The sequence below is a fragment of the Vulpes vulpes genome, chromosome 12, assembly GCF_048418805.1.
Source record: "Vulpes vulpes isolate BD-2025 chromosome 12, VulVul3, whole genome shotgun sequence".
NCBI lineage: Eukaryota > Metazoa > Chordata > Mammalia > Carnivora > Canidae > Vulpes > Vulpes vulpes.
In genome coordinates this window covers 79,541,576-79,555,150 of record NC_132791.1, presented here as the reverse complement: position 1 = coordinate 79,555,150, position 13,575 = coordinate 79,541,576, and positions in this window count along the sequence as shown.

Genomic DNA, 13,575 nt, shown 5'->3' with positions numbered 1-13,575 from the left:
AGGATACAAGATGTCAGTTACACAGGATGACTAAACACTGTGTATGGCCTGACGACTATAGTTGATACCTGGAATTTGCTAATATAGTAGGTCATAGGTGTTCTGGACACACATACACACACACACGCACACACACACACAATGGTAACAATGTGAAGTGATGGATATGTTAATTAGCTTGATTGCAGTAATCATTTCACAATGGATATGTATATTAAATCATCAGGTCACACACCTTAAACATGTACAGTCTTTGATCACTTATACCTCAAAAAAGCTGGAAAACATAAATTAAAAAATTTTTTTGAAGTTTCGCCCCCGTCTTTTTACTCAGGTGGACAAGAGTCACGTCGCCCCGCTCCATGAGTTATCTTTGGAGCCTCACTTATCCCGGAACCAGGACCCGGTGCTTGAGATGTCTAAGGCATTTCCTTCTCTCCTCTGTGCCTTCACACATGTTATTCTGATATCTGAAAGCTGCTCTCCGGTCTTGCAAAGCCCCCACCCCCCACCCCCATGTCCTTGTTTTTTGTGACTGTCACTGACTCCACTTTCCTGCTAGGTGCCCATTCTCATAGCATTCGTTACATGGAATTAATGTGATGGTTGTTTGCTAACTTTTCCTTATAGAACTGCCCTGTCCAATGCATGGTCTGAATTTTAAATTAACTCAAGGGAAATCCATTGTAAAGTTCAGTTTCTTATTTGCACCAGCCACATTTTAAATACTCAAGAGCCACATGTGGCTAACGGCTACTGAATTGGGCAGTGCACAGACAACAACTCCATCATCATAGAATGTTCTATTAGACAATGACACCTGAGAATGTGAGAGTGGGGACCATTCTGTCTCTTACAGTCCAAACAGAAAAATAGAATATCTATAGCAGGTTGAATGGTAGCCCCAAAGAGATATGTCCAAGTCCTAACTCCCAGAACCTTTGAATGTGAACTTATTTGGAAATAAGGTCTTTGCAAATATAATTAACTTGATCTCAAGATGAAATGATCCTGGATTGGAGATAAATCCTTAACCCAATGACTAAAGTCCTTCTAAGAGAAAGGAGAGGGCTCATTGGGACAGAGAAACCCAGAAAAGAATGTCATGTGAAGTTGGCGGCAGAGATTGGACTGATCCATCTATGAGCTGAGGAACACCAAGGATTGCAGACACCAGCAGAAGCTAGGAGAGAGGCATGGAACAGATCATCCCTAGGAGGCTCCAGGAAGAACCCACCCTGCTTATATTTTGATTTTGGGCTTGTGACATTCTGAACTGTGAGAAAATAAATGTTTTAAACCACCCCGTTTGTGGCAGTTCATTAAAACAGAGGCCCCAGAAAACAAATGTATCCACCCCCTTCCAAACAAAGGAATACTTTAAGGACACTGTGGTTGCCACGGAGAGAAGGGGCTATAGAGAATCAACTACACAGATCATGAATTTTATGAGAGTGAATCGGGACCTGTAAGGCAAATATTGCTTAGATGTCCCAGGAAGTCACAACCACACCAGACTGAAGAGATGAAGGCTACAGAAAGTTAATGAGAAGTTTCTGGAGCCCAGGGGCTCAGGACATACCTGTCTCAAGTAGGGACACTGTAAGCCTGAAGGCAAGGAGGAGATGCACCTACCTTGTTAAAATATGACAAGCTTTAGGAAAACTTACATAGTTACATATTATTTCTGCAGACTTCATGTAGAATAAATTATCGTAATAAAAGTTTACAAATATATTTCTTATTCCTTTGCTCCTTTTTTTTAATTCCTCAGTAATTAAGAATCAAATATCTTTGTCTTTCCTGATTTCTCCAGGCACTTCCTCAAGTTTAGATCTGAGTGCGTTTCCTGCCACCTTAGGACATTCAGAGTGTGGCATTCAGAGCTGGGTATACTTCTGATTTTCTTTTTTAAAAATTACTCTAAAAAATTTTTTTTTTAAATGTTTACCCTACAAACTCAGTCCCCAGTCAGTTCTTCTGTAACCCAGCTGATTTCATGGCTTGAAAATTGGTATCTTTTGACACATCATTGTCCTTCTGATCCCCAGATGGTTTCTCAGCCTGGTATCAAATCACCTCACCTTTTCTACCACCCTGGTCTCTTCCAGTTTCCTTTATATTATCATTTTAGCACATGAAAAATACTTTTCATGCTTCTCTGTCAGTGTTCTTTGCTTCTGTTCTGAAATACTCTCCTCATTCCTGACCTCCTCTTTCAACTTTAAATTCTGCAAAGCTATTTCCATATAAAATAGCTTCTGTGGGGATCCCTGGGTGGCTCAGAGGTTTAGAACCTGCCTTTGGCCCAGGGTGCGATCCTGGAGTCCCAGGATCGAGTCCCACGTCGGGCTTCTGGCATGGAGCCTGCTTCTCCCTCTGCCTGTATCTCTGCACCTCTCTCTCTCTCTGTCTCTCTCTCGGTCTATCATGAATAATAAATAAATAAATAAAATTTTAAAAAATAATAAAATGGCTTCTGTGAAGAGACTGGGTCTTACTTAGATAAGCATGTGTTTGAGGGAAAGAATATTTTTCTTTCAACCTTCTATCAATCTATCTTAATTGTTTAACTTAGAGAATCATCTGTATGTGTAGGTAAATTCTAAACTCATGGGATATTGTAGGATACACAAATTGTCTCAACAGTGGTGAAGAATATGTGGTCTAGGGATAAACTGTGGATTTGAATCCAGTTTTGACCTTGACTAACTGTAGAATCGTGGAGAGCTTGTTAAGCTCTCTGTGGCCTAGTTTTCTCTGCTCTGTGTATGGATAATGAAAGTGCCTATCACATAGTTTTCTTAAATTCAATTACATAACAGGGTTGACCCTTGAACATAGAACCCTCTGAACTCCATGGGTCCACTGATGCATGAGTTTTTTATAGCACAGCACTGGGAGTATATTTTCTCTTCCTTATGGTTTTCTCAATAACATTTTCTTTTCTCCAGCTTGCTTTATTGTAAAAGGACATTATATAATACATATAACACACAAAATGTGGTTTATCAAATGTTTAGGTTATTGCTAAGGCTGATGGTCAACAGTAGGCTATTAATACACAAGTTGTTGGAGAGTTACAGGCTATACCCAAATGTCTGGCTAGCCCTGTGTTATTCGAGAGTCCGTTGTATTTGCAAAATACAATATAGTAAGTGCTTCACTCATACCTCTGGGACATTTATTCTCATGACTGTTGTTACTTTGGGAATTAAGACAAGAACCGTGGGCACTGATGAGGAGAGGTAGGTTGTATGAACTCCATCAGGGCTACAGTTTGAAAGATGCAAAAGCCATTTGAAAGGGGTAAAGGGATATGTACTCAGAATATTTTGGTTCTGAGACACAGACCTCAAAGAGGCTTGGGATGTCTAATCTGATCATGTGTAAGGCTCTGCACCAGGCTTTTGTTTTATACATTATCATGTGCAATCCTCATTGCCATAAGCTAGATTTTCAAACCTTCATTTCACACATGAAGAGAATAGGGTTCAGAAAAAAAATATATGGCACAATGAAAACACGTGGACTTGGGATCCAGTCTTAATCTCAGCTCCGCTATTTATCAGTCATGTGATGTTTTGAAAGTCACATCACCTTTCAAAACCACCCACATTTTATGTGTAATACAGTGATATTACTACTGATACCACAGAGTTTTGTAAGGATTCAAGATGCTTGCATAGGCCTTTGAAAAGGGCTCATGCATAATAGGTTCTCAATGGTACTTATTTTTGTTATTGTATTATTTTAACCATTAATATGTAACCTAGTTTATCTGTTGTCCTAGCTAAGGGGAGATCACCTAATTACAGCTGCCATAAAATTTTGAACTTCTCCTTCATAGGATCTTTCTTGTTTCTTCCTTGCCAAGAAACAAGCTCCATGAGAGCAGGAACCATATTTATCTTGTCCCATCTGCCCATCTGATGGGCTGAGTTTCAGAGAAGTGTTCTGGGCAAAGAGGAAATCAACTGCGGTGTGGCCACAGAATGAGCCAAGCATGGAGCAAGCACTCGTGGCAAGCATCGGTGGCTTTGGGAATTGCCATGCATCGTCTACCATGAGCAAAATGCAGAGATTTCAGAGGGAGGAACTGCCCATAAATGTCAGGGAAAGTGGGCTAAGAGATCCATCTGGAAGTGTCAGTGTATATTCTAAGACAATTTTTAGAATTGTTTACAGTTTTTGATTTCTTCCATCTCTCCTCTCCGTGTGTAGGTCTAGCTCAATAGTTTATAACTCTCACATCATGTTTCTACTCTCAGGGAGGTATTCTGTTCCCTTAGGTATAATTAGCAATCCCACACAGGAAATATCTGCAACATAACACATGCCATATCATATGTTTGTGTCTGTAGAGAGCTGACAGAGAGAGAACTAAAATTTAGAGTAGATCATATCCAAGCAGACTCTGCTTTTACTACCTAAATAAAGGTTTTGTGATTTCAACCTAGGATTCAGTAGCTTCCAAGTCTACAGGGGAAAAGAAGTGAACTCCTAATAATCAGAGGAACATAGACCTGGGATAGTTCCAGCTTTCCTGAGATAGTATCAGTTTACACCCATTATTCTAGAGTAATTATTAACGGTCCCTCTTTTTACTTTTGTACATATCCCAGTTAGGATAATAAAATCCATAGTTTCCCTGTTTATGAGGAAATTTATAATCAGGTTCATCCGAATCCATCCTAATTTACCACCTGTGTACCCTGATATATGACCCTGTGATTATCCCATTTCTGATGTCTTCCCCACACTGCAATAGCTTATTGGTCTCCTCTGTGACTGCCCTCTTCCCCTTCAGCGTTTGTCATCAGTCTTTATCCTATTTCCTTTGCCACATCGTCCCTAGGATGTACTCCATTGACTGTCCTTGACAGTGCGTTGTTAGAGCACTTTTCATTGGCACCATACAATTTGCTTTGGTTACATATGTTTGGCAATTAATCTCTGATTGTCTCCCCAGACAGTTTGAAATCTATCAACACCTGAGAATTATTTGTATATTTGGGTCCCATTTCCTTCCTCTTTTTTTTTTTTTTTCCTTACAGAGTACTGGTTCCTGAAGAAGCATAAGATAAGGAATCAGAAGAATTAGAAAAGCACTTGAGATTATGTAGTCTAGGTCCTTCAACTGAAGCACGAGGAAGTGCATTCATGGGTGTTGAGACATAAGTTTAAAGTCTTAGAATTCATCAGAGAAAAAGTTGGGCTTAGAATACTGTTCTCCCAATATTCAGTCCAGTATTTTTTCCATGTTACAATTCTGTCCTCTTGAGTGTTTTTTAACTGACTTCATTATCTTATACATTGTTTTTTTTTAAGATGAAAGTATGTTTGTCATTTTTTCTCTCAGAAGGAGACTCAATGCATCAATTCTAGAGCAAATGGGACAATCAGGCTGGCTTCACAAGTAAACAAAAAAAATACACTGTGTGAGGTCAATAGTGCCATCTGCCTCCACATAGTCTAAGCACATTCTCAATGGCTTCCTGGCACTGCACTTAGATACTACAATTTAGAGATACATTCTTTTTTCTTTTTTTTTTTAGAGATGCATTCTTTTGATACAAGATCTACTCTTCAACTAAAATGCCCATGGGAATGATAGCTAATTAAATCTAACTCTGCATTTGTATGTGGCAATTTTGATTTATTAAATTCTTTACTGAAACTTTGAAAGACTGGAGAAAGTAGAAAGCAAAATAACATTAGAGCTCTGTGAGAATAGGAAAAGGAGGCTTCCCTAAGGAATCAAAGGGCACCAGATGAGGGGGATGTGGACACATACATACCAACTCAAGAAATTTATAACTGAGTCCAACTCTAAGGATAATGATCTGGGGTATTTTAAGAGAAACTATCTTTTTTTCTGCACTGATTTCTAGGGTGAGCATTTTTTTCTCTTGTTAGAATGGGTTTTCTTATTTTTATCACTCTCTTCCTAAAAAGGGAAAAATGCATTGAGTTGAACTATATTTTAGACCAATTTAGAGTTAGCAAAGGGATGATCCAATAACTAAATGCCTGAAGTTAAGTAAATAAACATTTTACACTTCCATATTTAGAAAGCCCTGCAAACCAAATGACTTGGGAAAAATTAATAAACTTTGGGAACAGCAGATTTCTGAAATGTTTAATAAACCATGAAAGACTACACAAAGCCACAGAATTAGGATATGGAAAAAAATGAGAAGAGAGGGGACTTAAGTAATAGACAACATTTGTTAGTAGTCTTCTTTTATGGAATGTTATTGGGACTTTATATCATGTTTCTCTTCTCTGTGTTTGTTCAGTTAGATATGGATCTCCTTTTGGGGTTAGTCAAGACATTGCTGGTTTCCTACTCAACACCTTTTCCTTACTAATAGAACCCAAACTTTGTTCAAATATTTGAGAATGAGGAAGGTACTGTGTTCAAGAAATGTAAGCTCAGCTTTAAGAGGTGAACATATTGCACCTAAGTCAGTCATGTGAGTCCTGCTCTCCCTTGGCCATTATGGGTTGGAAGTGGGGATATTGCTGGTTTTTTTTCCAATGCAACCTGAGGGTACAGTTGACTCTTGCACAACATGGGAGTTAGAGGTGCTGACCCTCTCTACCCCAAGCAGTCAAAAAACTCCCTGTATAAATGTGGACTCCTCAAAAACTTTACTACCAATATCTTACTATTGACCTCAAACTTTATTAATAACATAATCAATTAATGCATACATTTATGTTATATATTATATATGTTTTTTAAACTATTATTACAATAAAGTAAGCTACAGAAAAGAAAATTCCATTAAGAAAATCCTAAGGAAAAGAAAATACATTTACAGTATGGTACTGTATTTACATATTTTTAAAAATCCACATATGAGTGGACCTGCACAATGTACACCCATGTTATTCAAAGGTCAACTGTATATGTCCTGAAGGTGCTCCAGGAAAGATTTTCTTCCCTAATCAAGAGAAAAGTACGAGAAGAAGTCCCTACTTCCTGCCTGCCTATGGACCGTGACATGTAATGATATAATGCTTGGTGCTATGGCAATTGACTTGTCATTGTGAGGCCCGAGAGCCAAGAGAACAACAATCAGAATTCTTCCTCAAGAATTTTGAATTGGGATAAAGTAACTGTAGCTCAACCTAGCTACAGCCTAGCCTAGTCTTTGGTTTAAAAAAAAAATAAAGTGTATCTTGGAACTGATGATAACATTAAGCAAATGTCACTTTGCATAAAATCTTTAGTGGTTTCCTATCTCATCAGGAGTAAAAAATCAAGAGTTTCACCATGGCCTGCAAGACCCATGACCTGGTTCCAGTTACCAGTCTAACCTCAGGTCCTATTTGCTTTTTTCTTGCTCATATTGGTTCAATCATACAGAATTCCTTGCAGTCCCAGAGAGTAAGCTTCAATGCCTCTGTATTTGCTATGACAGATACTTGGATGACTTGCTTCCTCGTTACTACAGTAGAAACCTTTCACTTAATCATCATAAATGCACACATATACACACATAAATACATATTTCTTTGTTTTCTGTTCTTCCTATATTTTTCTTTATAGAAATCATCATAAATTTACATCACATATGCATTTATATTTATTGTTTTTCTCCTCCAGAGTCACCAGAGCCCACTCCACCCACTGAGGACTCCTCTGACCAACTCTAAGCAGATCAGTAAAAATTCTCTCCCTTTCCTCACCACCCCCCCTTCTTTCTGCTCTTCGGATCTAAGGAGTAAGGGGGAGAGAAAGAAACCTTAGATTAATGAAATTTGAGCCTCTATGAAGAATTATGAAATTCTACTTTTGATTCATTTTGTGACTAATCTCTGGATCAAAGAATCAACTACAAAGAAAATCTAGGGAAATTTAATTCGTGTTTTGAAATGTTAACCTGAAGCCATATACTCAACTACTTCTCCCTAGCACATGGAAGGAAGCTCTTGTGAATCACCACTTAAGCTGCTATGTCTCTCCATGGCTCAGTGTGGAACCCAGAATCCCAAATGAGGATAATATTCATCGATCACCCTTGTTACAAGGCCACACATTTAAATCTTCAGTGTTATAAAGAAAATTCGACAAACAAGTTACTCAGATTTTACTCCTACTGTAGTACATTCTTTTGGCATTTACTCTCATCTGATTGTGTTCCTTCAAAATTCGTATGTTGGAAACCTAATGCCCAAGTGATGGTATTAGGAGGTTATTAGGATCTCCTTTGGGAGATGGATTGCATCACAGGTGAGGAGCCCATATCTTTTAAAAGAGGCTCCCGAGAGATCCAAACTCCACCTAAGTCCCTTCCACATGTGAGGATATGAGAAGTGTTTGATCAGAAAAGAGCCCCCATCCAACCATGCTGATACCCTGATCTCATACTTCTAGCTAGAACTGTGAGAAATATATTTCTGTTGTTTAAAAGACCCCTCGTCTGGATATTTGAACTAAGATGGCACTCTTTAAAACTCACACAAGAGCTCTTATGGACTGGCTTGGAAGAGGCAAGCGAAAAATCCTGGGCTCAATCACCTTAAAATGACCACTACCTTCTAAACCTGACACTCTTAAAATTGAACCAAGCCTAATTAACTTGACTTTATCTTCTCTAAGGTTTCTTTGACCCATACATAAGAAGAGCTCTGGCTCTAGCTAATCAATCTCGTTTCCAAGGATGGTCTCTATAGTTCAGAATGTTAAAGGGAGAACAGCAGTGACTCTCAAGTATGGCCCCTTCTTGAGAAGGATCTACCACAGTCTTTGAACCCCAATTGTTTGCTAGGAAAATATTAAGAATATTTAGAAGTTATTTTGGCTGGTTACAGTCAATGGTGTTCCCCAAAGGGGAAATTCACCTCAGAAAATTTAATCAGCATATTCAAGAAACCTGTGCTTTGGGCTAGAAGTCTCCAATTAACCAAAGAACTCATGCTTTGGGGATTTTTAAAGATAGCATAAATGTCTATTTTTTTTTTTTTTTGAAGATTTATTCACTTGTTTTAAAGAAAGAGTGGAAGAGAGAGAGCATGGGGGGGAGGGGCAGAGGCAGAGTGAGAGAAAGAATCAAATCCTAAATAGGCTCCACACTCGGTACAGAGCCCCACACAGAGCTCCATCTCATGACCCTGACATCATAACTTAAGCCTAAATCAAAAGTTGGACGCTTAACCAACTGAGCCACCCAGGTGTCCCAAATGGCTGTCTTGTTTTAAACCATGTCTCTCCAACATACTTGACCACAAAAACTTTCCCTCTCACACATGGGAAACATTGAGGTAGTCCACTTCTTTGCTTCTATAGGGACACTAAGGCTGATTTCTTTTTTCTTTGACAACTAAGGAGAATGACTAAAGAGTCATAATTTGTGGATTTTGATAATTATACAATTAGCTATACATCTTAAAGTTTTAAAGAAAAATGAGCAGAATTCATACTCATCTCCAGGCATGTTGTGAAAGTTGCTTTTTAAAAAAAAAACAACCAAAATTAATTTGTACTTTAAGAGATTGCTCATTCTATTAAAATTAAATTATTAAATTAATTTATCAGAGTAGTAATTTCATTCCGATTAACCAACATTGTTCTTTTTATGTCTCAGCATTCAGCCACAGTAAAGAGATCTATTAATATGTGTACAAAACAGTGCCTTTAGGATGAAAAAATGCATAAGGAAAGTGAAGTATATTTATAGATCTCCAAGGAAAGATTGCCATAATGGAAGAAAAAGTCAGAGACAAGTATTATTCATAAAGCAAAGAACATTCTATAGTCATTTTATCACTGCTTATTTCAATGACAGTCAATGAGACAAGTAATAATTGGGCATTGATGATTTTTCTCCAGTATAGCCTGGCAGAAAGTTAAGTTGTCTCCTTCTGAAATTACCTGTCTTCACACAAGTTTAGTTCCTTGATTCTTCTCCATGAGGGTTCAAGAAACAATATTTCAGAAAACTCAATGTATATCCCTGGAGCCACTTTCATTGAAACTTTGCACACTTGAATGCTACTGACTTATCTAATCTTGTAAAGTAGAGCAGATAGATAAACTCCAGAGGGACGTGATAGATGTTGTTCATTACACCTAGGTAGACCTGGGCAAAAATCATTGATTTTGAAATGCCAAGACTTTTTTTTTTTTTTTGGTACCTCAAGGAAGTCTTCCAGAACCAATAGAAAAGTTATAGGCAGAAATATAAGTGAAGGATATCCACCCATTTCTATGAGTAGGCTCAGGATCAAATTTTCAACTCATCTTTAACAATTAGGTAGAAAAAAAAAAACCAATTAGATAGGAATTCCTGGCATTAGTTTTGATTGTCAGGTTTATTATTTTATTTTATAATCCTTTTGCCTTTACATAAGTCTCTTTACTTATGTTGTTCTATCATATTATATGAGCATTGTTATAAAGCTACTCATATCTTTTTTTAATATGATTAAGGAAATAAGTACTCTTATTCACCCAAGACTTTGCTCTATTTTGATTGTTCTATATGCAAATAAAAATCTTTGTCTGACAAATATTTTAATGCATATTTTACTTACTGATTATGATGTACTCAAAAGTTATACTTTGTAATGAAAAATTAAAAGGAATCATCCTGTTTTAAATGGCTTATATTGTTTCTTAGGAAAATAAGATTTTTATACATTTCTATGTATTCTCTCTCTCTCTCTCTCTCTCTCTATATATATATATATATATATATATATATATATATATATACTCAGATCAACATGCATTTATTATAGATTTCTGTAATAGGCAACAGGGAGAAATAAACATTGACTAAGCTCGTGTTGTACATCAGGTACTTGGCATGTTTATTTCACTTACAATTCAAAACAACCCTTGGTGGTATGTTACATGGTTTCCATTTTACAAATTAGGAAACAGAACCAGAGAAGTTAAATAATTTTCCAAAATCACTTAGTTCATTTCCTAGTTATAAAAATCCTGGATGGAAACTTAAGTGTATAAACTCTACAGCTTACATTCTTTCCCTTAATAGTCACTTATAGTGACATGAGGTATCCTCTCAATAGGTATGATATTACTTTTTACAATGATTCACAGAAAACAACCAGTGTAGTCTGACATAGTAGGGACTGACTTCAAGAGGTAGGATTTGATTTAAAGGATGGATAGGCAGAAAAAAAGTCAAGAGGACTCCAAGTAAGTTGATCTGCACAGGGAGACACAGAGAAATGGGAATGAGTGTAGCACATTTGGTGATCAGTGAGATGTCCATTTTTGTGGACTGGTAGATTCCATTTTCATCAATACAATGGGGACCTATGATTCTAGAATTATTTTAACTATGTTAATGCACCATCAGGTATAATGATAGGGATGAACAAAACCAAAAATGATGATAATAGTAATAAATTGCAATACACGCTTTGCCAATCTTCACAACAATGCTAAAAGATCGTACTAACACAGTATTTTACAGTTGAGGAAACTAAGGGTCACAAATTAACATCTAAACCAGGATCACACAAAGAGCAAGCCCCTATGCTTACCTGCTATATACTGCCACGCTGTGGGTTGACTTTTGGGAGCTCTATCAAAGGTACGGAGCCAGACACAAGTGAGATTCTCCTTGTCAAATCATGCTAGAGTTTACAGATTTACTAACTAATACTAATTAAAAAAATTTTAGAGACCTTTGGCAATGACATACAACGTAACTTCTTTTATAAGAAAGAAAAGGCCCAAAGAGTTTAATTGTCCATATCATATAGACCGGGCTATGAACATAGTATTAACTGCGGGATTTCCAACCTAACATCATTTCCATTGTTTTTATTCTGACTCAAAATGCTGTTTTAGAAATATTTCTCATGTTCCCTCTCTCACTCTCTCTCTCTCTCTATTTTGCCAGTTTTCAGTCTAAAATTACAGAGTACAACAGTGTTGTAAGGCTCCCTTTGTCAAAATCACCTTTACATTCCAACAGAGATGTTTGCCTCTCTGCATTCAATTAATAATAGTTTTTATGATTATCTGTATTTATTAAATAAATCACACTAAAATCAAGATGTCTTTTCCCAGAATAGATAAATTAAACAAGTTATAAAATTGAGATACATTTTGCTAGTTTGATGTTTAATATTTTTAATTAAAAATAGTGAGAACTGCCTAGTGAATTTGCCTCAAGTGAGAAAACTAAATTATGCTCGGATGATGTGATTAATAACATCTGGACCAGAGGAGGAAATTATAAAGGTCACAACACCTATTCCCTTTGAAGCAGAAGCCCAATTACAGAAAATATTCTTGTCCATCTTCCCTAAAAGTAGGGGTCCACACAGCTTCTTAGGAGAAAACAAAATACAAATTAACTTAAAAAAAGAAAAACATATCCCATAAGCAGATAGGTAAAACTAGTATGGGTTAACATCTGAATTTTTATTTATTTTGAAAGTAGAATGTGTTTTTTTATTTTTTTTGTTTCAATTTTTTTTTTATTTTAATTCTAGTTAGTTAACATATAGTATAATATTGGCTCAGGAATAGAATTTAGTGATTCTTCACATACATATAACACCCAGTGCTCATCATAGCAAACACTCGATTTTTATTTATTATTAATCTTAAGGTTTTATTTATTAATTTGAGAGAGAGAATGAGTAGGGGGGAGGATCAGAGACAGAGGGAAAAGCAGACTCCCCACTGATCAAGGAGCCTGATCGCAGCTTGATCCTGGGACCCTGAGTCGTGACATGAAAGCAGATGCTTAACCTACCGAGTCATGAGATGCCCCAAACACCTGAATTTTTAAGTGGTGTTTAAGGAAAAGAACAGCAAAACATGGAAAGGGGGAAACAGTCAGAAGAAAGGACAAAAGAAAGAAAAAGAAAATGTTAATTACATGTCATTTTACTCTGTGAACTCTTGACATATTTTTAGGTGGACTGTATTTTCTTTGCCCTTAGGAAAGTACTTTTATGTACATGACCTTGGAATGGTTATTTATAATATTCCACTTAACTCGGACTTTATCAGTTTGTTTGACAAATTATGTGCTCGCTCTTCTTATTTTGAGTGAACTCCAGTTATGTATGAATTTAAAAGGGGTTCAGGCACTCTCCAAAGTGCACAAGGAGGGAGGACAATCAACAAGAAGGAGCATGATAACTCTTAACTCTCCACAGTTCATTTCAGACAATGTTAGCATTGAGAGGGAATACACCTATCCTTCAGTTATAAGACCAACACTTCTCTCTGACCATCATTAGTTGAAATGAAGAGTTTGTCTAGGGTGGTTGGCAATAAGTAGTCCTAACATCTCTATTTTAGGAACCAGAAAAATATCATTAAGCTGTGGTCATTGTAATAGGTCAGGGAAGTTTTCATTACAGATGGTAGCTGTTGGGCCTTCTTGATCACAACCCGAGTCAAAGGCAGACCACAACCACTGAGCACCCAGGCACCCCCCCCCCCTTGATGCTTTCTTAGGGAAAGAAAAGAAAGTTTGGGGATGTGACATGGGTTTAGGAAGGGATGAGGTAAGGGAAGAGAAAGAGCTGAGGTAAAAGAGTGGAGTAAACAAATTAAGACCGAGA